General features: G+C 33.8%; 1 pseudogene; it reads left to right on the forward strand.

Annotated features, from left to right (window-relative positions):
- Positions 1–2,029: 2,029 nt before the first annotated feature.
- LOC148761267 (uncharacterized) lies at positions 2,030–6,931 on the forward strand (annotated as a pseudogene).
- The last annotated feature ends 19,826 nt before the right edge of the window (positions 6,932–26,757 follow it).

Raw genomic sequence — 26,757 nt, forward strand, 5'->3', positions numbered from 1 at the left:
TCACAATAAGCATAAAAGATTCAAGCCCAATAATTGTAGAGCCCAGAACATACGAAGGTCGGGCTTGGACTAGCCCAAAGCTGAACCCACGGATGCCCACAATAGCTCCAGAAGCCCACTCCTCCTCCAATCAAAACGCATCGTTTAGTGCCTTGCTTCAGCTGCCCTGTTGTGCGCCCAAACGACACCGTTTAAAAAAAAGGATTGGCTAAGTTTGTTGATGAGTCTCAAAACGACGTCGTTTTGAACCTCCCAAACCTTAACTATAAATTCTTCTTTTTTTCTCCTCTCCCCATTTTCTCTCTTTTGCCTCTCTCTCCAGCCGCCTAACTCTTTCCCTTCTCTCTAAACAAATCGGATTCTCCCTCTCCCTTCCTACCGCAAGCCACCTAACCCACGGATCTACCTCTGCCAACGCCTAGATCTGCTCTCTCTTTGCCCTCTCTCCGTCGGCGCCGAAACCCTCTCTCACCTAAAGCTTTCCTTTGCCGCCGATTGGGCCCTTCCTCTCTACCAAGCCGTCGACAGCTCTCTCTCTCTTTCCTCTCTACCGCCGGCACCGATTAAACCAACCCAAAAACCCAAATTTCTCTCCCTAATTTACTCGCTAGCCGGCGATACCCATTCTCACTACAAACACATATTTGGGTATTTTTTGTGGATTCCTCAGGCTGCTAGAGAACTTAGGAATTTTTTGTTGTGATTTCTTGGCTGCTAGGATTTTTTTTGTTGCAAGTTCTCCCTCTCCCGATTGTCGATTTTTGGCTCTGCTTTATACTCACACTTTTTGGCTTTTGCAGGGTGTCCTCCCACTACTTTGCCAGACGTGATTTTCGCGTCTGACACTGTAGTGGTTGTTTGGTGCTGGTAGAGGCGTCCTCCCACTATGTTGCCAGACGCGATTTTCACGTCTGGCACTGTAGTGTTTGCTTGCCCCTGTCAGTACCCTTTTTTTTTTTAATTAATGGTTTTATTATATATATTTTAATTATCAGATCAATTAATTTTTGGTTTGTTGTCTGTTAAAAGTTGAGTGTCTACAGTGGCGTTACCATTTTCTAGTGGACTGATAATCTTTTCATTATTTATTCATCTTTTTTGATAGTGGAAGACTGAAACAGTGATCTTTTTTTAATAATCGTTATGCTCAAATGGAAGACCAGTAGGAGTGAATTCAATCTGCCCACCTACAGCACGTATGAAGCCCCTGACTGGACTCTCGACTCAATTTGTTGGCCCCTCGAATATATACAACAATAAAGTTCAACCCTATTTAATTACATTTTTTTGTTATTTAATTTTTAGTTTTTTAAAATTATTAGAAAACGAAAGCAAAAGATAAAAAAAAAAGAACAATATGAAGAACAATTGATTGGTTTAAAAGTCCAAAGAATGAAAAATAAAGAAAATGAAAATGAAAGAATGAAATTTTTTTAGATTATTAACATAATTACTAAAATGTCTCCTCAAAGATTTTTATGTGGTTGAATAAAGAAATAAATGAACAAACCCAAGACATAGAGGCTTAAAAAGTGAATCCCGTTTTTTTTTTTTTTCTTTTGAGCTAATGAAATACTGGAGTACTCTTTTCTCATTAAGAGTTATTATGGGTTGAGTTCCTTGAATGCGGAAAAGTTGAAACTTATTTAAGCAATGCTTATGTTCCTTTCTAATTATCCTACCCTTCTATCAAATTTAAGTTTCTTTTGTCTCCCTTCTATCAAATTTAAGTTTCTTTTGTCTTACTCTTTGCTTGATGATTGATATACGTCCCACACTCATGGGCAATATCAAATTTCATTTTCTTTGGATGTTGCTGATCCAGTGTTTCATAATTGGCTTTACTAGGAGAATGATTGTGAGTAATCTCAACACAGATCAATTTACGCTTCTTGAATTCAAAAACCAGATCCTTAACCATCAGGATGTTTTGGCCAGTAATTGGTCCAGCACTAGCTCAGTCTGCCATTGGGTTGGTATTTCTTGCAGTGCCAGCCATGGAAGAGTCTCTGTCGTGGATCTTTCAAACATGGGTCTTAAGGGAACTATTGCTCCACACCTAGGAAATCTCTCATTCCTAGTCTCACTTCACCTGAGCGGCAATAATTTCCACGGCTATTTACCCAAAGAATTGGCCAAGTTGCGTCACTTGAAACTCATTGATCTGAGTTACAATATTTTTAATGGGGGGATTCCTTTATGGTTTGGAGCTTCACATAAAGTTAAATACTTGGTCCTCAGCAACAATAATTTCACAGGTACAATTCCTCCTACTCTTGCCGACATGTCCAACTTGGAGACCTTGGACTTGAGAGACAATTTAATTCAAGGAAAAATTCCAATGAGATTGGCGATCTTCAAAAGCCAAAGATGCTTCGTTTACCATTCAACCCACTTTTTGGCTCCATACCTTCAAGCATCTTTAATATGTCCTCATCGCAATAGATTTCTTTATCATATAATAAACTATCAGGAAGTTTACCATCTAATATGTGTTACCATTTCCCTAAGCTTGAGAACTTCTTAATAGGTGAGTGTAGATAGTTCATTTTGGTTAATACTTATTCTCTAAAAAATTATTTTATCGCGTAACATTATATAAAGAATAACGAGAACAACCATTACAAGTGAAGCACTACTTCACGCAAAACAACTAAAATAAGTGGAGCATTACTTCATGTGTGGAACAATTAATACTAGTAAAACAACTATTCAACACAGAATAACAATTTCACACAGATGACAGTGAAAGTAATCCGGAATAGGTGGCACAGCTCATGGGTTACTTTCATATTGGGATGTCTTGGAGAGTTTGGCTTGGTGGCTTAGATATGGAAGTAGTTAAGAGGTCTCTCTTAACCTTTTCTTGAAGTACAAGTGTTTCCTGCTTTTATCTTGTTCTCTTGTATCTGTTCACGTATAGCTTCTTCTCTTGTACTTGTTCATGTACGGCTTCTTGTCTTGTACCTATTCACGTACAGCTTTCTTTATTAACTCATACTCGAGAACAAGTCTTATTAAATATAATTACTTCAATAGTCACACAATAAGTTTCTAATCGTTACTCAACATTAACTCTCAGTAATGGTTACTTAACATTAAAACTTTCCTTAATGATATCATTTATTAGGTGTATTAAAACCTTTTCTTGTAACTGTTACTTTTGATACTATATATAGAGCCTTCCCAATTCAAAAGGGGGATTTTTCAAAAGGACCTGACTCTCACAAAAAGCTTCTATCTCCAGCCCATTCTCACTCAGAACCCCTATTCTCTTCTTCATGACATGACATTCAGTATTTCAGGAACTGCTCCAATCTTCCTCTCTACCACCTCCGGTACATCCCTTACTTATTTGCAACGCTTCATCTTCTTATCACAAGAACCTCATTTACACTGAGAATGAATTTTCTGACTATATTCCATCAAGTAAAGGAGAATGCAACAAGCTTCAAGTTTTTGCTTTGAACAATAATTAATTCAACGACATCATTCCAAGAAGTATTGGAAATTTAGCTAGACTTCAAGGATTATATTGGATTATAATAGTTTGGAAGGTAAGATTCTTCATCACATTTTTAAGCCCAAACCTCATTATATATATATATATATATATATATAGTATTTTTTCTCAAACTTTTGGCACTGCAAAAAGTATTTTTTCCTTTATAATCCAAAAACTATTTTGTTAACAAATAAGTTTTTATATTTTTATTACAATTCTCTTACCATTTTTGTAGGTGAAATTCCAAATGAGATTGGGAATCTTATTACATTGGAGATATTATATGCAACTAAAATGCACCTAAATGGATGAATTCCATCTTCCATCTTCAACATTTCTTCACTGAAACATATTGGTGTCCAAAACAATAGTCTATCTGGTAATCTTCTCAATAACATTGAACTGCATTTTTTAACCTAGTTTGTATTAGGAGTAGAAAATGATATGCACACACCCACTACATGAGTGAAAATTAATATACAATAACATTATATGGTGAAACTGGTGAAGACTAGTTATTAAATGAAGTTTTTAAAAAATAAAAAAATTACAATTTCTATCATCATGAAGAATATTATATATATAATTTTAAACAATATAAATTCTAGAAAAACATGACTAAAAGAACTATAAATTAAATAAATAACTAAATAGGTTTAAACTGTTAAACTATTTACAAGACAGAAAAATAAGTGTTAAAGATATAAATTGAATAAATAATTAACTATGTTTAAATTTTTAAAATACACTAAGTTGGTGTTGAAAATTAAATGTTAAAGATACATTTCCTTAAATACTTAAATGTTAAAATTAGTTGAATATTAATTGAATTATTTTTAAATATCATAATATTTTTTTAGTTTCTTAGTGTTAAAAATTAAAGGATAAAAATATAGCGACAAAGATTATTAGATTCTTGTCATTCACTGTTTACGTTTCAGTAATTTGTGAAATTATTTAAAAAATTATATTATTTCACATTCAGCTTTTTTTATTGTTCAATTGTTTCACTTTACTGCATTTGATAATATAGATGATATATGGTATGTAAATATTAAAAATTTTATAGAATTTTATAAAATTTTATCAACATTTTTTAATGATATATGTTCTGATCCACACATGCAACAGCAAACTCCATATAACATTTTATTGGATCTCAAACTAATAACAAAGTATTTCAATTTTTCTTTATTTGTGCACTATTTAAATAAAAATTTGTCTGTGTATCAAATTTGTTTTGGTGAAATAATTCAAAATTGTGTTGTTCTTCTTTTAAGGCAAATTACCATGCATGAGCTTAAATTCAAATCTTGAGGTGCTTCAACTCTGGGATAATTATTTCAGTAGAAATATTCTTTGACTGTATCTCTAATGCTTGGAAGCTCAAAATTTTAAGCTTAGAAGAAAACTTGTTCTCTGGCCTTATTCCAAGAAGCATCGAAAATTTAACTAGTCTTATAGAAGTATATTAGAGTGATAATAGTTTGCAAGGTAAGATTTTACATTTTAATTTTTAAGATTATATTTTGGCTTTCAGTATTTTCTTTTTTTTTCGAAAGGTATTCTTTTATTGATATTAAAGGCAATAAGCTATTAATCTTATTGATTTATTTACATACAAAAGGAAATAAAATAAATATAATACAGGCAAAGCACTTTTTACCTGTTGTCTCTCCTTAACAAAAGCGAGTTGTGGACTCCAATTATTTCACCCATAACCTTTTTCAATATACTAGCCAAGATTTTAGTAAGAATCTTATATACAATTCTCATGAAACAAATTGGACGATACTCGCCTACTACAGTTGGATTCTTGACTTTTGGTTGTAAAGTAATGAAAGTCTCATTAACTCCATGATGAAGCTTCCCTTAATCATAAAAATCAGCAAGAAAACCCATTGCATTATACTTAACAATCCCCCATTGTGATTTAAGGAAATTAAAATTATAACCATCTGCACCAAATGTCTTATTTCCATCACAGTCACAAATAAATTAAAATTAGTCAAATTTTAAATCAATTAATTTTAGATATCGTAAATTGGTTATAGTTTCTTAGTGTTAAAAATTAAAGGATGACGAAATAGCAACAAATATCTAATAGGTTTTTTTCTCCTTCACACTTTACCTTTTAATAATTCATGAAATTGTTCAAAAAATTATATTATTTCATATTCATTTTTTTCTTTGTTCAATTTTTTCACTTGGCTTTATTTATTTTCAATTGACATATCTTAAAACTTATAATTTGGTTTAACAAAGTTAAATAATATCAAATAATTTTTTATACACTAGAGCATATCTACATTAATATCAAATAATTTTTTATACACTAGAGCATATCTACATTAATAATTTTTTTATCAATTAAGCTCAATTATGATTTTACTCTTTACAATTTGCTTTTGTTTTTATTTTCTTCTTATGCAGCTCAAACTTCATATATCTACTCAAAACCTATGCCACCTGTACCACTTAAACTAAGTCCAAGGGGTATTTGCTTTTCTCTTTTAGCAACTGTTTGAGAAATAAAAATAAATAAGAGGATCAAAATGTAAATATATAAAAATATTAATAACCAATATGAGTCTAAACTTCTATTTATGCAAATCAAATAGTTTCATCGTTTTTGAATAAGAACAAAGTAGTTTGTTTGAGATAATGCTTTTTTATTAAAAGAATTGTATTAATATTAAGAAAATAGCTATCAAATCGTTCAACTCGGTTTTATTATGTTTGCAAGTGATCGGACCTCTTGGAAAGTGGGTAGACGATCTTTCTTTGTTGGAGACATTTGTTGTACAAAATAGAGGCCCACTTATTAGTCCAATTTCAAATTTCATCTTCAACACTTCTTTCTCTGAAAGAAATTATCTTTACAAAGTAGTATTACATATGATATATGTTACCCTCAAATTTAGGAGAATGTAACAATCCTCAAAATTTTACATCATATAATAGAAATTTAACCAAGCTCTAGAAAATTGATCCATGTTATAACAATTTAGATTGTATGGTTCTATATTTTATTTTTAATCTCTTTTAAATGTGTATAAATATATACTGATTTGGTTTTTGGCTTTTCATTTTTGACTCAAACTTGTGGCATTGCAAAAAGCATTTATTTCTTTCTAATCCAATCATGTCGGCACAAATAGAATTTTCTTGTGCAGGTGATTTTGATTGCAAATAGATTTCAATATTATTATTGCAATGTTAACAAATCAAGTAGGTTTTTTGCAAAGTGAAATTCCAAGCGAGATTGGGAATCTTAATAGGTTTGAGATATTTGCTGCATCGGAAATGCACCTAAGTGGGTTGGTTCCACCTTCCATCTTAAATATTTCTTCATTGAAAGAAATTTATCTCCATAACAATAGTCTATCTGGTAATTTGCTCAACAACTTTAATTGTATTTCTTAGTGTAGTTTATTTTAGGAGTAGAAAATAAGCTAGTCCTCCTTAGTTGAAAACAATATAGTAAGATTATATGGCTAAATTGGTAAAGAATATTTGTTAAATAAATTTTATAAAAACTAACAAGAATAACTTTTAGTATCGTGTTGTCTTGAAAGAGAAAAAGTAGTAGAGTAAAAGAAGTATAGATTGAATAAATAACTAATTAGATTTAAATTGGAAAACTATTTACATTACAGACAAATAAGAGTAAAAGAAATATAAATTCAATAAGTAACTAACTAGGCTTAAATGTTTAGAATACACTAAGTTGGAGTGACACCAACTCACCTATTAATCATGGTTCAACAAATATTAAAGCGAAATGCAAACTTAGAAGAGAAATTTAATAGTGAATTTTAGTTATGAAATTTTTAAGAAAAGCTTTGGTAATCAGTTGTAATATTATTGTTGAAAACTACATAATAAGTATTCTTACTAAATTTTTTGTAATAGAGATATATGATTATATAAAATTTTACATTAACAAAAGTTAAAAAGAATGAACGTATTGTAATAAAGGAAGATAATACAAGGTTAATAAATTTAAATAACATTAAATTCTTTAGATAAAATTGACTTAATACATTGAGTAGGTTTTAACTACTTAGCATATTCAACACTTTCTATTTAAAAAATACTCTATGAATGCTCTTTAAAAGTGAATAACCAATCTCATTGAAAATATTATAAATCACTGAAATATTAATGTTAATAATTTCAAAATTTTCAAAAGTTTTATGTTTCATGTTTCTTTAAGACATGACTAGTATATTCTTTGGTTTAATTGGACCAAATTACCAAAATTATGGGACAAAAAATGGTTTAATTTGACCAAATTACCATTAAAAGTTATATATTATTGACTGGTATAGTCTTTTAGAGAAAGTATGTTTCCTTTTTCTTTTTGGGTGAAATGTTGTCGCATTTTGTCAAGCATTCTGACATTGTATTAAATGAATATATATATATTTAAAAATTATGATTTTGTTCAAGCTTGAGTCCAATAGCTAAATTAGCCATTGAGTTTATGAAGTACAATGTCTAAATATGTAAGGAACATCAAACCCCACACAGATCTATGAATCTAGATTGCGGGATATCATTAAACTCCAACTAGAATTCTTTCCCACTAAAGAACTCGTCACCCCATGCATCTGCCCATTAGTATCAATCAGGTGTCGTAGCTTTCACATTAACCATATATCACCGCACCCTTATAGCATTATTTGAGCAGCACCTTCCAAAATTATTCACACAGTTGCAACAACTCGTCACGCCTAAGGATACCCTCATTTGCAAGTTTATCTGTCTCACTATTAGCTTCACGCAGAACATGTGTGATTTTCCACTGTTTGATGCTTTTCTTCATGCTCTCCATGCTCACAATCCACTTCCTGAATCTCCATGACACTTCTTTAGGATTATTGGTTCAGAAAACAATATTCATTAAGTCACTTTCTATCTATGGTTTATAATTAGTGTTACAATGACTAAAAATGTAGATAACCTCCCTTAACTCAGTTAAGTTTCAATCACCACAACCAATGGACTTTGAAAATATTGCTTTAGTGGCACCATCACTATTTCTCAAAAGCCTCTTATGCCAGCCTCAATGGAGTTACCAGAAGAAACAAATCACTATTAATTCCCACGTTTGTGCAAGCAATCCCCCAGCCTAATTAAAGCACCTGTTAAACCGTGCATGACTTAAACAAAACCCCAGTAGCTGTCCACGTGCGTCTATACTCTTAGTCAAACAATTCAAACAACTCAACACTTCTTTGTACTCCCTTTTGCCAGTATGTCTACTTCCCTAGTTGCGTTTTTCTCAAGGAATGAGTTACTTTCCAAATAGCTATCAATTTTTGCTAGCTTTCCATTCGTGATAACCATTTTTTGAACCTCTAAGGAGCCTCTTGTGGGTTATTAACGCACCCCACAACATTCTTGAAATCGCTTTCTACCCATAACTTAAATTGAGAGTGTTGCATATGGTTCATGCAAATAGAAAATGCTTCACTTATGGCCTGTAATTCTGCAAGTTTTGAATCACCCATGACTATTGACTTTTAGAATTGGAATTTAGATTGAACTTCTAAGGTCTCTTAACAAACCACCAATTCTAGCTTCACCTGAATTCCCTAATGACGCCCCATCCATATTAAATTTAACCCATCCGTCTTCTGTGCCTGCCAATTCACATTTTATCTCACTATTTTGATTTTTTGTACCAATTTTATATTGTATGGTCATAAAAAAAATCCCCAGTCAATTCAATCAACTCTGGCCACTTTACCTTGGCTCATACTACAATATGTAATTTAATTTGATAATACAGTTGAAGAGAATTGTATACCTTCCCATTGAAGACCACCTCATTGCGGAACAACCATACTGACCATGTAATTACATTAAAAGCTAGCATCCAGACCTTTTGTTTATCTCCGCTTTCACACATTATTCTCCATGACAAAAAGAATGTTTGTGGGTTGGTATGAGACACCCACTTTATATTTCAATCTGAACACCACTTGCACCATACCTTTTATGACTCACAACATGAAAAGAACAAATGTCTAACAATTTTTGTACTATTTTACACAAAATGCAGATGGATTGTTCCTCAACAATTAAACTTCTTTTTACAAGCTGAAATTAATAACTATCCTTTCCCACATTAATTGCCAGAAAAACACCTTAACTCTATAAGGAGCATATCCTAACCAAATCTTTTTCCATAGTTCATGATTTTCATAGTGATAGTTTATTGCACAAGTTTGCAAAAGGATTTTAAATAGTACATACAACTAGATGTAGCCTTCCAGACTACCCCATCTTTTAGGCTGTCACTCAAAATGTGATTTCCACAATAGCTCCTTAGTCTAGTCCACTGTTGAAATTCCCAATAGAATAATTGATGCCTTAGCTCGATCTTTCATTGCGAGCCACTATTAGTTCATACCCCATGATCACAAAGTCTACCTTCCTTATTTACTACCAAGGCGAACAATCTTGGAAATTCATATTGAAGGATCACATCTTCTATCCATGCATCATGCCAGAATGAGACAACCTTGCCATTGCCTAAAATAACTCCCATAGTAGTTGAAACCTACAATAACTCCCATATTGTGTTTTTCAAAGTGTTTGAGCATTTACGAGTAGCCACAACTTTAGGTAACAAGGCACACAGATCATAGTCATTCCTTATTGCCACTATTTCTCTCTATAAACTATCTGGTTCATTCCCAAATCTCCTCAACCATTTGGTTAACAATGCCTTATTTTGATTTCAAGATCAATTAAGCCCTAACCTCCTTCATCTTTGTAGTTACAAACCCTATCCCATTTAATATGATGCACACCACCGGTCTAATTGTTTCCAGCCCACAAGAATTATCATTGGATCCTCTTTAATTCATCCCTAACACCTTGAGGCATTTTAAACAAAGACTGTAATGATCGCACCTCGATCGTTACTAGTGTTCGGGATCTTCGAGAGACAGACCCGCCAAGTCCCGAGCAAGCCTTAATAGAAATACCCTTTAATCATTGCACACATTTACCAAACCGTATTAATAGTTGAATCATATACAGCTGTGTCATGGTTTGAACCATGGGCATAATGGATCAATATATCCTTAACTCATATAACAATAAGTATATACATTGAAATCCAAAGTCTCCAAATTGTCATTTATATAAAAAACCAATCTCCATTTACATATCGATAACAAAGTGGTACGACTCGACCTCTAACAGCGGAACGACTCGAAATAGAAGGCTAAGAGGTGCAATTACCTACACTACAATAAGTATCGGTGTGCTATGCAGTGCACGTGAGCTTTTTACTTATCTGCAAAAGGAAATAAAGGGGTGAGTCTTACAAACTCAGTGATCATAGACTCCGTGAGTAAAGTGTAGATGGGAAACAAGCATAAAGCAGATAAGTTTGAACATTAAGATGTAAGATTACGTAAATAATTTAATTCAAAGGAAGTTTGTGTCTTATGTCAAAAATCAAGAATTTCTTATGCGTTGTAATCATTTAAAGTAGTATACTAAATCAAGGGAGGTAAAAGTTTTCACATCGAAATAGGGAATAACTTTATTCAAATCAAAACATCTCAAGTATCACATTAAAACTAGTGTACGTAAAAGATTTCTGCCGTCGAAATCATTTCATGTTTTACTCAAATCAAATCAATAAAATCGAATAAGCTTCCACGAAATCAAATTTATTCATGCTTATACACAAATCACAATTTGCCTCGTACAAGAAGAGTTAAATTCATACCATCGTATAAATAGGGAAGCTGCAGCATATCTTATAGTTTTCACCATGCAAAGAAATATGAGTTTGCAAACCTAAAGAGATACCACTCTTGAGTAAGAAATAGAAATAAAACTAATGGTCCCGCTACCAAGTAATAACATTCGGGGGCATTGCTTCCACCAGATTCCCACATGCCATGGCAGTCTCGATGATGTTGGCCAACATCGAAGAAATCAAGCGATTGAAACCGTGAATATCACTGATGGTCTAGCCATGTATATATATCACAGGCCGTGGCCCCCGCCACACTTAACCGCCCATTGGCGACCCAAAGGTTCTCTAGCTAAAGCTCACTCGTGCACGAGGATCACACTTAACTGAGTGACAACCGGCCTACTCTTGAATCTCCCGATTTAATAAAACCAGTTTAAAAATCCAGAGCGGGTTTTCAAAGGATCATTTCTAATCGTTTTCAAAATGCCGATCATAGTATCATGATAAACTCCCTTTTTATTAAACTTTATACTATAAACCTTTGCATGAGATTTTAATATCGAAATGGCGTGGTGAATATGTGATTAAATCCATGAATGCAAATCACATAAACAATAAGGCACTTTTTGGCTATAAATCATATCGAAAAGCTTGTTTTCCGATTTAAAACACTTTACATATATAGCTTATACATATATACATGATCAAAGCATTTTCAAAGGTTTACGCATCCACAAAACACCTAAGGTTCTACCAGCTCATGCTTTCCACAAGTTGCATTTAAAATAAATCAACACGTTTAACAATCGTATCACAATTATATAGATATAGGATAGAAGTTTTGAAATTAACACCCCTTACTCACCTTTCAATGGCGGGATATCACTTCACCACTTATCTGATTATGTTTTCTCCTTTAGTTATCACCACAGTGTCCCTTTTCCAGTTGCACACTTCCCAGCAATAAATCAAAGCTAATAATCTTAGTGTTTATCATTTCCATTTTCCTCCTTATTAAAACATTACCATCATCTTAATAACTCATACTATGCTAGGATCACCACTCTTTCTCACTTAACCTTGCATATTCATATACATCTTGATGCACTGTTCACTAAAGGAATTCATATCTCTTACTTGCGTAATACTTTACGTTATATGTACCGGCAACTTATTTATATCATTAAGTGCCCATTTCAATCTTTCTAAGCAATCCTTATTCAAATCCATCTTATATTTTTATAATTTTAGCCATATACATGCTAGCAACAATTATTCTCATTTTACTCAATTATTTGCAAGTTTACATGTATCATCTAGCTCATGCATATTAGATCCTTTAACAACCATTAATCATGCATACGACAGCAGCTATAAACCTATTTCCGCCAAGCAATTTCTAAGCTTATGTGCAACACTATTCATATTTACATGCCACCACTAAGCACAACATAAATTTTCATTCATGCACACCACATTCTTAACCCTTTAAGCCTTTCACAACAACGCATGTCCATACATTTATGTTTCAAGCTTTTCAACCAACATAATTGCTTTCTAACCGTACCTAAGGTACATAAACACTACACATTGTTTGCCTTACCTTTGTGGTAGATTTGCTCTTGCATGCAACCTCAATGTTCTTCCAATACTCCTTTCACCAAGCTGCTAACATTTTACACAGTCATTTCCTCACAATATATAACCAACTGTAGGCCTCAAATTTAGGTATTAGACTTACCATTTCTTTTCCACTTTGAATCCATCATGCACCCATGATTTTGATAGCTTGCATGTCTCTAAATCCTCTCCAATCAATCCAATCTTTGCTGCCACAACACATTTCATATAGTTACCAACCCATTTTCAAGAAATGTTCAAGCTAAAACCAAAGTGCTTACCTTATCTTGCTTAAATCACAAAACCAAACTTTACACTTCTTTCCACACTTCACGGTTTCTCTCTTGAGTATTAGAGACTCCTTGAGTGATAAATCAACTCAACTCTTCAAGATGAGGGAGGAAACCTCACGGTTCCTCTTGGTTTTGGGCACACCCGTGCCTTTCCCTTCATTTTTCTCTTTTCTTTCTTTTTCTTCTTCCTCTCGGGTGGAAACATTCCAAGGCATTCTTTATTTTCTTTTTCTTCCTTTCTCCTTCTTCCAAGCCGACTCTCCCCTTTCTTTTATGTCTCCATGGTAGGGTTTTATTGCAAGCAAAAAAAATCATTTTGATATTTCTTGGTGTGGGGACCGACATCACAAGTATGGCACTTGTCAAATCTTCTTTTTCTTTGTTATGGCCAGCCCCCCCCGGAAGACAAGTCTTAAAAATTTACTTTCCCTTCTCCTTTATCCACACATGGGTGGCTTGTCCAAATCATGTTTTCTTTTTTTGTTATTATTATTTCTTTCCTTTTTCTCTCATGGCAATTTGCCCAAGACTTGATCATTTGCGATTTTCCTTTTTCTTTCACGTGATTACAATTACAAGTAAAAAGGCTTTTTGACCCTTCCAACCAAACCTCACCTTTCATTCTTTATTTCTTTGCTTCTTTATTCCTTGATTTCTTTTCTTTTCATTTCTTTATTCCATGCTCCATGTACAACTTATATTTTATTTAATCATTCTTTGACCCATTCAAATCACATGTCTATCTCATATTCCATATAATCCAACCTTCCTTAGATAGTAAATTCCCATTTAACTTCAAATATTAAAATTTGCACATAAATCCTCAAACTTTTCTTTATTTATCGAATGGCCCTCTAAACTTTCATCCTTTATAATTTGGTCCTTCCAACATTTATTAAATTCTAATTCCTTTTTATTTTTCTTCCTTTACACGTGTACAAACAAAATATAAAGTTTGCACTTCAATGCGGTATCACCATAATATTTAAATATTTACTTACCCACTCTAGCTCTATTTAATAAGGACACACAGGCACAATTATCGTCGTTTTTCTTCGAAATTCTTTCTTGTTTCTTCTTCCCCACTTAGATTAGTTATATAATCCTCTTTCATGACTAATTTCGATAACAAATAAAATATTAATATTTTAATATTATTTTATTCATAAAATATTATTTTATCCCAAAACTCTCCACTTATCTCCTAGAGACCCAAAATGTCTCACTTTGTCTCGGTTCACTTTTGAATAACCTTTTAACTTGCTAGTTCATCTTTGATAAAAATGTTATTATTTAATTACTATTTTCTCGCGTGTGAAATATTTTATTCCACACTATTCCTTGCACGCGTTACTGCTCTTTGACACTTAAATTTACGTCATTTGCTCTTTGGTCTTATCGATACGATTATATTGACTACTATACGGGGTTACGGGGTGTTACAAAGACATAAAGAAAATTGACAATCTACTAATTACTGATTTCAACAAACTTACCCAACCTCCAAGAGATAATAATTTTAACCTTCTACGTTTCCAATTTAGCCTCAACACTATCGACCATAGGTTTCTAGTTTTTTTTTTTTATTGGCCCTTAGTGGTAAGACCAAGTAAGCTGATGGCAAGACCCTTACTTTACAATGTATTTTATCAGCCCATATTCTGAACACCTTATCGTCAATCCCAGCACCAAAACAACTACTTTTTTGAAAGTTTATCTTCAATCTTGACACAATTTGAAAGCCTCTCAATACTTTCTTCATATTCATCAAATCTTCCAATTAAAACTAACAGAACAATAATGTATCATTAGAAAATTATAAATGGGATAAATGCAAACCTTAATCACCAATTAGAAAGCCACTGCATATATTTTCCACCATAGTTTTTCCCATCAAATAGCTAAAAACCTTTAGTACCATATTGAAAAGGAATGGTGACAAAGATTGTAGTCCTTTTTGCATTTTCACTATTTTGGTTGGTGGCCCTTTAACAAGTACTAAAATTGATGCAATCAACACACACTTCATAATCCATTGTCGCCACCTCCTCCTAAATCCCATCTTATCCACTGTCAATTTCAGAAACCCCTAACATACTGTCACGACCCAATTTTCAGGCCATGACCGGCACATGAGCCCAATGGATATAGCCCACTAAGCCCAAGCAAGCCTATTTACATGATCTGTTCAATACTCCATCAAAATTATTGAAGTCATATTTCATAATTTTGAATCAAAATAATACTAAACATTGCTAACTCATAGTGGCATACCGATCAAAGTGTACATATATGGTCTAAACATATAATTTAATAATTTACATCAGTTTGTCTATACACAACAAAAGAGTACTCAACTTTCAGCGGAGATACTCGGTGCAAATGTACAGCTACTGAATGCCCAGACACCTACCAATAGTCGACTCTACGAGGTCACCTCGACCTAATTACCGACTACCTCCTGATTTGAAAACATGAAGTTGAAAATGGTGAGTATAAACTTAGTGAGTGAACAAGAAAGGGAACAAGCAAACAATAAGGAATGTTTAACGAAATCATGATGCATTCATTTTTCAAAACAATGCAATTTATTTTAGTTCTTAGTAAAACCCCTCATGTAAACCCCATATGAGTAAATCACCTTATGAAAAGGGTCCACGCTCAACAAAGGAATTGGAGAGTGAAAACTTTAATAGCATTTATGCGAATCAAGTCAAATAAGCGACGGGTCCTCGCTGCAGCGGAAAGGCATTCTAGCTGCAGCGCATTCTCGCTACAGCGACATTGGACTTAATGTAACAACTGGCCAAGGGTTTCTCACTAAACCTCCTCATTTTAAATTTAATTCATTTATTCCTTAATGTTGGAAGTCCATGCTTAACTATGGTACCAAATAAATGGAAAATAGGGTAGCAACCGAACCAAATAAGGAGCAAAATAGAAAGTTTTTTGTTGCAACAAGAATGATTCTCGTTGCAACGAAATGCTACAGTAACTTTTTCGCTGTAGCCAATATGCATTCTTGCTGCAGCGAGATTTCGGCCAGCATTACCCCTCCAAAGCCTAGAGTTTCTCGCTGCAGCGAGAAACAGAGCACCAAGAAAAAGATTTCCATTCCCTCAATAAAGGCCATCTTGCTAAAATGACAAAAGCAACATGAAACACATATAAATTCCCAAAGTTCAACATATCAAATTTTCATATGCATTACAACCATATACCATATTCATGAGCTTTTATTTCATAAACATATATATACATGAATACATAGATAAACACCAATATCACCATCGTCACACCCAGCTCATGTGCATCCCCCCACATCGTGCACATAGCCGGAGTCATCGTGTGCATTCCCGCACATCATGCACAATCAGTGCCATTGTGTACATCCCCCCACATCGTGTACACGGGCACTATCATCATCCACCTCCCTCACCATGCCATCATCGGCATGTGCATCCCCCCACATTGTGCACATACACGGTTATAATCATCACACAATATCAATTATCATGCACAACATATATGTCTATATATATATACCAACATAATGTAGTAGTGCATGAATCCATAACAACCACATGTCACAATATAAAGTCAATTATCAAAGGCTTGTTCCCAAGGCACTCGTTTTAAGAAAAAGTTGGATAAATCGTTCAAGTATATTGTGCAAATAAGTTTACATTCCCAAAACAAATTTTGAAATGTAGTTCAGTCACCGGTATTTTGTTGAACCTTTAGTCGACTCTAACTTCCCTAATTATCCAAATGGGATGATGGGGCTTCGTTGGAACCTACCATCACATTAACATCACCATTATGTCAATTCACAAACTTATAGATTCTAAAAGCTATTTCTTGGCTAGCTTCCAATTGCCATTTAAATGGCTATCTATATTCACTATCTTAACCACTATAAAATGAATAAATATCCTACTATAAAACATTCACAAGCCTAATCATTAGCCACCCTCAACATTTAAAATCAACTTTAATTTACTACTCACCTTGATAGCCTTGGAAATTTTGAAATTCTTTCCAATAGTTTTCCAAGCTAATATAAAAGCTATCTCTTTCTCTCTCTAAACACCTAACTAGTGAGAGAAAGTATACAAGTAGGATTTTTCAAGGGTTTTAAAGTGGGAAAGTGAAAGAGCACAAGGGTTCTAGTTAAAAGGGAACAAAGGTATGAAAATTAGAGCTAGAGAGAGAAAGTTATGAAAGTTTCATATCAAGCTTCCATGGAGGGTGGAAGCAACGTGAGATGGAATGAAGGAAGGAAGAAGAAGAAGAAGAAGCTGCTGGAAGAAAGAGATATTTATAGCCCAAGCTTATTCACTCTACTTAAATTACCAAAATGCCCTCACAAGTTAACTTATTCTCCTCCAATCCTTTATGCAATATTTTTACTCTTTCGACACTAGGACAAGGTCCATAATGGTCTAGAAATGATCGAGTTCATGAAAACTTAAAAATTTGACTCGAGGTGAAAAATAACCATTTTGCCCCTACTATGGAAATCATCATCATTGTTTTTCCTTCGTTATTTTACCCATATTTTCATCATTCATTTATGCCTTAGGCCTACTTAGGCCTTAGTATTATTTAAAACTTACTTTTAGGGGCTTACTAAGGAAATGATGAAATTACCCCTGATTAGGGATGTCGCATCTATTTCTATCTACGAGTCCATAAAGATCAAGGTCTCACATATACACTGTGCTAAGCCTTCTCAAAGTCCACTTTTAACAATAAACCCCCACATTTATTCTTGTGCATTAAATCAACTATCTCATTTGCTATCAATGTTGAATCTAATAGTTGCCTCCCTTAATGAAAGCAAATTAGTTCTCCCTTATAATCTCACCCATCACTTTCCTAAGTCGATATGCTAGGACTTTGTAATTATTTTGTAAATGTCACCCACTAAGCTAATTGGACAATATCTCCCCATAACACTTGGATTTTTAGTCTTTGGAATCAGGGTTATGAAGCTTTAATTCACACCATGCCCTAACTTTCCTGCATTATGAAAATCACTAATAAAATTCATTACCTCATCTTTGACCACTGTCCACTGGGATTTAAAGAAGTTTAGGTTAATGCCATTTGGACATGGTGCCATATTCACATCATAGTCTTTAATAGCCTTCCACGGTTCAAATTCTATGAAAGGAGACTCCAATTCCACCACAACATGACAACATTCTTTTGGAAACCAAAAAAAAAAAGAATTTTTTCGGGAGAGAAATGAGAGATATTTTTTTCCACCATAGAGAATTATTTGATTCTTGTTTTCTTCAAATTTTGAATCCCAGACTTAAAGTTAACTAGGTTCAATGTTTTTTTATCAGAATATAGTCTATGGAAGTGGTTCACCACTTCCCTTTTCAATTGCACAAGCTCCTCAATCAATCTTTCATTAAGATTAATGCTTACCATACAATTAGATCATCTCCTTGCTAATGCCATCACATGGAAGTCCTTTGTGTCTATCTTTTTCATTAACCCACCTCGTTCGTGACTGTTGCTTCCATTTTCGCTCCTCAATTCTATAACTTTCCATAACTTCAAGCTTTTCTGCATAACACTTCTTCTCTTATCAAAATCTTTCCTTGTTGATTGCTATTCCATATACAACTCTTGTAACTCATTTTCTAAAGTTTTCGATGTATCTCTCTGTATTGCTATGATTACCATTCCCTAATCATAAGCCTTAAATTCTTTAAACCCCACCATAATGGTGGACATTGCTTATTACCAACTTTTTCTTTCACCGAACTATTTTTGATCGTCTCTTAGAATGATTTGTCTTCTAACCAATAATTAAATAGTTTGAACAGTTTAGGACCCTAATTTATGTCCACACTTCCCAACACCATTGGATTATGGTTCAATAAAGAGCATGGCAAGCATTTTCGCACCATGTTGGCATAACAAGCCAACCACTCATCCTCAAGCAAGAAACAATCAAGTCTACAGAATGTAGCATCCTCCCTTTTACTGCACTATGTGAACTTCCCACTTGACATTGGTGTTGGTCCTAAGTAAATGTGCTAGAGGGGGGTGAATAACATAATTTGGCTCTTACACAAATTGGCTCCAAATTTCGAGTAAGTTGAGAATTAACAACTAGAAGTTTGAAGCACGAAGAGGGAATGATATAGGTAGGAATAAAAATAAAAACAAAATAAACAATGCACTAGAATTTAGAGTGATTCAGTCCAAGACCTACATCCACTACCTTGATTGTTCAACCAAGGATTTTCCAAACCAATCCAACATGAATGGTGAAATTAGAAGCTTCCACCAAGCTTTACAATGGCTTTTAACAAGCTCAGCCAAAACCTTTCACAATGGTTTTTACCGAGATCAACAAAAACCCAAACTAACGTTTCTACGCTAAGTTAGAACCTATACACTCAATCAAGCAATTCTAGCTTGAATAAATTCCCTTAGAGTGTCTCGCACACTCTAAGTTTACAAGGAGAAGAGAAATAAAGGTGTACCTATGATCACTGACTTGATCTAAGTGGTACAAAGTGAAGTGCTTGAATCTTTTACAAGGATAGGCACGAAGTACAGAAGAATACAGAGAGTTTTTGCTGGTTTTAGAGCTCTTTCAGTTCTTGGAAGCCTTGGAATGGTTTTCTAGCTGTTGGAAATCCCTTAAATACTTGGAGAAACAACTCTGATAGGTGTTAGGCAGTTTATGACCATTGGAAACAGTTTGATAATAGTTTTGGCCGTTAATTTGTCTTCTAGTGCTCAATTCAAATTTTCTGACAAAATGCTCTTAGTCGACTAACTGTGTTTTTAGTCGACTAAGTCATTTCTGTCTTCTGATCCAAGTTTCTGGCAATGAGCACTTAGTTAACTAACTTACTTCTTGGTCGACTAAGTTTTTTCTGTCTTGAAGTCTAGATTTTTGGCAATAGGCTCTTAGTCGACTAACTTACTTCTTTGTCGACTAAGTTGTTTTTGTCTTTCATTCCTCTTGAGCTTGCCAACTTTTGGTTTGAATTTTAACCAACTAATACACTTTATTATTCAACTAAGGGGCTTCTGTTTTGTTGATCAATTGTGACTCCTTATTCATAGGATTTTTTATATGTGCCCTTGAATGATTAATCTATCATTGGCATATAATTTTTGTCTTGTACACCAAGTAGAAATATTAGACACAAATGAATGGAAATGTTTTATTATCATCAAAAACTAATGAAGCCAACAATCTCCCCTTTTTTGATGATGACAAAACATTCCTTGATTAACAATACAGTGTTCATCTATTCTTTTTAGTTTTACACAAAATAAGAATGTCCTCCCCCTAAGTGTGTGCTCCCCCTTAGTGTGTGCATAGTTTTATTATTCATTTCAGTAGGTTTTTATTTTTGTCATACAGAAAATGACATGTAAGAATTCAAATTTTTTAAAAAATGTATTTATATAGGCTTATGGAGTAATAAGCAGTAGGTGACAAGATGACAAAATATTATTAATTTTTCAGCTAGCTATCTGTTATCGGTATTGTTATCAGACTTGATCAATTCCAAAACTAAACACCATAAACCATCCAATCAAAATATCAGCAATTATATTCATTCTCAACCAAATTTCATTCACAATATCATAACAAAAATTAATCATCAGCATAACAGCCCAATATCAGTACCAAATTTTTAAACAACAATAGTCAAAATACCATAAACATTAAGAACAAATTTAAATATTTAATCATCAGCAACAAAATAATATAAACAACTCATCAGCATCCCATTTTCAATCCAAAACATAAACAACATGTCAAATTCAATTGTTCAACTGTTCAGCAAAATAAAAATTGTAGTCAGAGTTCTTAAATTCCTAAATTGCATCTAGATCATTTCTACCCTCTATTCATACTTCTCCCCCTAAGCTTTCTATAATTCTCCCCTTTTTTGACATCATCAACTAAGGGGTGTTCAATCAGCTTCTGAAGAGGCTGAAGGGGTTGTCCTTGGTGGTGATTTCTGTGGTGAAGGTTCAAGGGATGATTTATCAAAAAATTCAAGGGGGTCTTGAGGAGAAGAGATGGTTGATGGTTTAGCTTTTTTAGCTATTCGGGAAGATTTCCTTCTCTTAAGGAAATTAGTCTTGGTTGCCATTGTCTTCTTGCCTTTGCCTGATGGTTTAGGTTTGGCTTGTGGAGCTGTAGCAACTTTGTCTTTTCCCTTCTTAGATTGTTCTTCTGTAACATGAGCTGGTTTAGGGGATGTTCTAACAGATGCTTGCTTTTGAGCTTTAGCCTTTGCTGCCTTTTTCTCTGCTTATTCTTCTTTGACCATTTGTTCAAAAACATACATTATTGAGACTTCCTCTGAATTGGGAAGAAATAGTTGCTCTGGCAGGGGGTCATGATGGGATGGAGACTTCTCGAATGAACCAAGTACCTCAATGCCTTGATCATATTCATTTTTATGTTGAGGCTCAAAAGTTAGAGATTTTCTTGGTTGATCAATCTCTGGTTCAAGACCCTCGACTTGAATGTCAGAACTTGCAGCTTGAAAAGTGGAACCTTCTACTCGGAAAGCAAGACCTTTAGGTGCTTGTCCCATTAGTACAGGGCTTGGTGTAGCAAAGATGTCTGCAACAGTAGGTTCAGAAGTCGATTTTTCTTTTCCTTTAATCTCATTTTTAATCTCTTCCAAATTTTCCTCAATTTTCTACATCCTCACTAATTGGTCCTTGAGTTTCCCATCTATTCGCATAGGCAGATTCAGAACCATTTCATTTGAGACTTAGGAAAGAGCTACCTCGGGTTGAGCAAGGAGAGAAGATTCTTTTCCTGGAGTGGCCTTGGAGGTTTTAACAAAATTTTCACCCTCCGGCTTGTACCCTATTTTTGGTAGGCTTCCTAGGTAAATTGCTTAATCTTTGCTTTTTACCTGATCCATTTCATACCTAGAACTCTAGATCCCCTCTTATAGCTTGAAAAGTGGAACCTTCTGCTTGGAAAGCAGGACCTTTAGGTGCCTGTCCCACTAGTACAGGGCTTGGTGTAGCAAAGGTGTCTACAACAGCAAGTTCAAAAGTCAATTTTTCTTTTCCTTTAATCTCATTTTTAATCTTTTCCAAATTTTCCTCAATTTTCTGCATCTCCACTAATTGGTCCTTGAGTTTCCCATCTATTCGCATAGGCAGATTCAGAACCATTTCATTTGAGACTTAAGAGAGAGCTACCTCGGGTTGAGCAAGGAGAGAAGATTCTTTTCCTGGAGTGGCCTTGGAGGTTTTAATAAATTTTTCACCCTCCGGCTTGTACCCTATTTTTGGTAGGCTTCCTAGGTAAATTACTTGATCTTTGCTTTTTACCTGATCCATTTCATACCTAGAACTCTAGATCCCCTTCTTTTGTACCAGTGAAGTGATCACATTTCCATATGGCAGATTAACTTTATCAACTTGATTGGCTTTCCTCATCTTCTCAATCATGAATAAGCCTAAATTGAATGGAGCACCATTGAAAGCATGCTTCATCAGCCATAAGTCCTGAAAACTAATGTAACTAAAACTACCACTTCTTCCATGAATGTTTGCAGCAATAAAGTAATGCAACATTCTAATTTGGGGGCTTGTAATGAGACCAACATTACTTTTCGATAAGTATTTTTCTTTCTTTCTTGTTATGATCTCCCATAGAGATGATGGGTCATAATTCTCAAGCATTTCAAAATCTCCCTCTTCATATTCAATTTTAAGCAGACTTCCTAAATCTGCAGCTATCATAACAAATTCTTTCCCATTTACAAAGACATTCAGACCATCATTATTGCAGTCCTCCAGATCCTCTAATTCATCTTCATCTAAAGCTATACTAGCATAAAATTCTTTTACTAGGCTAGGACTATAGGATCGGTTCTTAAAAGAGCTAAATTTCTTTAGTTTCATTTCTTTAAAGTAATTTGACAGACTTACATGAATCTCAAAGGGTTTCATCAAAACTATCCCAGTCAATGAATCTTCCATATGTAATTGGGGTATTTTCTATCTTCTTGAACCTATCCTTATGAAATTTATTTCTAAACTTTGAGGATGAAGTTTTTCCTTTCATGGAGGATTTTTCTTTCTCTTTCTTCTTCTTAGATTTGTGTTCTTTTTTTATTGACTTTTTCCCAATTTTTTGAACCACAGAGGTGAACACAATCTTCTTCTTCTTCTTCTGTATTTCAGCTTGAAGACTCTCCTTTATTGGCCTTTTCCCCTTATTCTTTTCCAAAATGTCTTTTGACAGAGAGGTCTTTTCCATTTGGGTTTGAAATGTCTCTTGCTTAGGGTTTCATGGGTTTGAGAAGAAAGAGTTTCAATTTCAAAAAGATTGATTGAGAGAAAATGAAGAGAGAATGGGTTAAGCGAGGTTACTCTTTCTCAAAACCATCTGTCTCCCCTTCTTTAAATATAATTTGTAACTTCCTCTTTCAAATTTCAAATTTTGCCTCTCAATTTTAATTTTTGGGTAGGCAGTTTTTCTTTTTTTTTTCTCTTTACCCGGTAGACTACCCTTGTTTTCATTATAATATTTCATTCTCTCTTGGTCCCTTAACTAACTAAGTCTCACATTTTTTGACTGAGTCTTATTATTTAAAGAGACAAAACACTCTTAGTTGATTAAGAATTCACTTAATCGACTAAGTGCCTTCTGTTTTATGAGTAAAAGCTAAAAATTTTCCCATAGCTTTTGCATATTAACCATGCCTAAATTTCTTCTAATCTCATAAAATCTATCCTCATTCAAGGGTTAGGTAAATATATCTGCTAATTGTTGTAAAGTGTTAACAAATTCAATCTTGATATCCCCTTTCATCACATGATCTCTAATAAAGTGGTGCCTAATTTCAATATGCTTAGTTTTAAAGTGCTGGACAGGATTTTTTGAGATGTTGATGGCACTAGTGTTGTCACAAAATATTGGTACGTTATGCATTGTTATTCCATAATCTTTTAATTGTTGCTTAATCCACAAAATCTAAGCACAACAGCTTCTTAAAGAAATATATTCAGCCTTAACTGTGAAGAGTGCAATTGAATTCTGTTTCTTGCTTGACCAGGACACAAGCCTACTTCCTAGAAACTGACACGTTCCACTAGTACTCTTTCTATTAGTTTTGCTTTTAGTAAAGTCTACATTTGAATACCTAATAAGATTAAAAGGTTGATTCTCTAGAATACCATATTCCTAAGTTTTATGTATTTATGAGGTATCTAAAAATTCTTTTAACAGCAGTCATGTGTGAATTTTTCGATTGTGACTGAAATCTTACACACAAGCATACACTGAGTTGAATATCAGACTTGCTAGTTGTTAAATAAAGTAATGATCCAATCATACCTCCATAGAGTTTTTGATCAACACTTTTCCTTTCTCATCAGCATCAAGTTTGGTGGATGAACTCATTGGTGTCCCAATTGATTTTAGCTTCAACATGTCGAATTTTTTCAGCATGTCTTGAATATATCTTTCTTGGTTAATGAATATTCCTTCCTTACATTGTTTTATTTGAAGGCCAAGAAAGTACTTCAACTCGCCCATCATGCTTATTTCAAATTCACCCTGCATCTCTTCAGCAAAATTCTTGCATAAAGCCTCATTAGTTGCACTAAACATAATATCATCCACATAAATTTGAACAATAATGAAATCATTCAAGCACTTTTTAATAAACAATGTTGTATCAATGCTCCCTCTAACATATCCTTTGTCAACTAGAAATTTTGAAAGCCTCTCATACCAAGCTTTAGGAGATTGTTTCAATCCATACAAGGCCTTATGAAGTTTGAAAACATAATCTGGTTTTTCAAAGTCTTCAAATCTAGGTGGTTGTTCAACATAAACTTCCTCTTGAATAAAACCATTTAAAAATGCACTATTTACATCCATTTGGAATAATTTGAAGTTCATAAAGCATGCAAATGCCAACAACAATCTTATAGCTTCTATCCTAGCAACAGAGGCAAAGGTTTCATTATAGTCAATTCCTTCCTCTTAGTTATACCCTTGAGCCACTAACCTAGCTTTGTTTCTAATGATATTTCCTTGCTCATCTACCTTATTTCTAAATACCCATTTTGTGCCAATAATAGGGTGATTTATAGGTTTAGAGACTAACGACCATACACGGTTTCTTTTGAATTGATCAAGTTCCTCTTGCATGGCCATTATCCAACTTTTTTTCTTTTTCTGCTTCCTTAAAGTTTTTAGGCTCAATTTGTGAAATGAAAGCTGAAAACTCACATGTCTCTCTTGTTGCTCTCCTAGTTTTAACTCCTTGAGAAATATCACTTATGATTTGTGCTTATGGATGATTCTTAATGTATCTCCAGCTCTTTGGAAGATCAAAATGTTGATTTTCAATCTTATCCAAGGTTTCTAAGGGTGAAGGTTTTGTTTCTCTGTCTAGGGTATTTTCTTCACTATTTTTCTTGTTATCTAAGCTCATTTCTTCCATTTGTTTTTCAAGAACATCCATATCATTTTCTTCATCAGGAATTTCCTTTTGCAAAGCATTTGACTCATCAAAAACTACATGGATGGATTCTTCTACTGTTAAAGATTTTTTGTTGAAGACTCTATAGGCTTTTGAGTTTAATGCATATCCTAGAAATATAGCTTCATCACTCTTTGCATCAAACTTTCCTAGAAAATGTTTTCCATTGTTCAACACAGCATTTGCAGCCAAAGCTCCTAAGGTGAGAGATATTTGGTTTTCTACCTTTGTATAGCTCATATAAAGTCTTTGATATCATGGCTTTTATAGACACTCTATTAAGGATATAAACTGCAGTGTTGACAGCTTCTACCTAAAAGTATTTTGGTAAATTATTCTCACAAAGCATGGTTCGGGCCATTTCTTTCAAGGTTCGATTTTTCCTCTCTGCAACCCCATCTTGCTAGGGTGTTCTAAGTGCTGAGAAGTTGTGATCTATCCTTTTTTCATTGCAGAACTTTTCAAACTCACCTCCATGATCACTCTCAATACTAATTATAACAAGTCCTTTTTCATTTTCAACCTTTCTACAATGATTTATAAATGCTGGTAGTGCATCATTCTTTTGAGTAAGGAAATATACCCAAGTATACCTAGAGTAGTCATCAACTATCACAAAACCATATGATTTTCCTCCTATACTAGTTGTGCTAATTGGTCCAAATAAATCAATGTGCAGTAGTTTAAGAGGTCTATATGTGGAGACAACCTTCTTGGTTTTAAAAGATGTTCTAGTTTGCTTACCTAGTTGACATGCATCACAAATTTGATCATCCTCAAATTTAAGCTTAGGCAACCCTATAACCAGATTTTTTCTAACTAATTTCAAGATGGTATGCATGCTCACATGTCCAAGTCTCCTATGCCATAACCGGCCATCATTTTCAACATTTGCTACAAGAAATGTTTCACAATCCATCCCAAGATCCTCAAGAAATATAACATACATATTCTTTATTTTTTTTCCTATGAATGACACTTTGTTAGTACTTATGTCTATCACTTCACATTTAGTTGAGTCAAAGCATACTTTAAAACCTTTATCACACAATTGGCTGATACTTAACAAATTATTTTTCA

The sequence above is a fragment of the Theobroma cacao genome, chromosome 8, assembly GCF_053813885.1.
Source record: "Theobroma cacao isolate CCN51 chromosome 8, ASM5381388v1, whole genome shotgun sequence".
Lineage (NCBI taxonomy): Eukaryota > Viridiplantae > Streptophyta > Magnoliopsida > Malvales > Malvaceae > Theobroma > Theobroma cacao.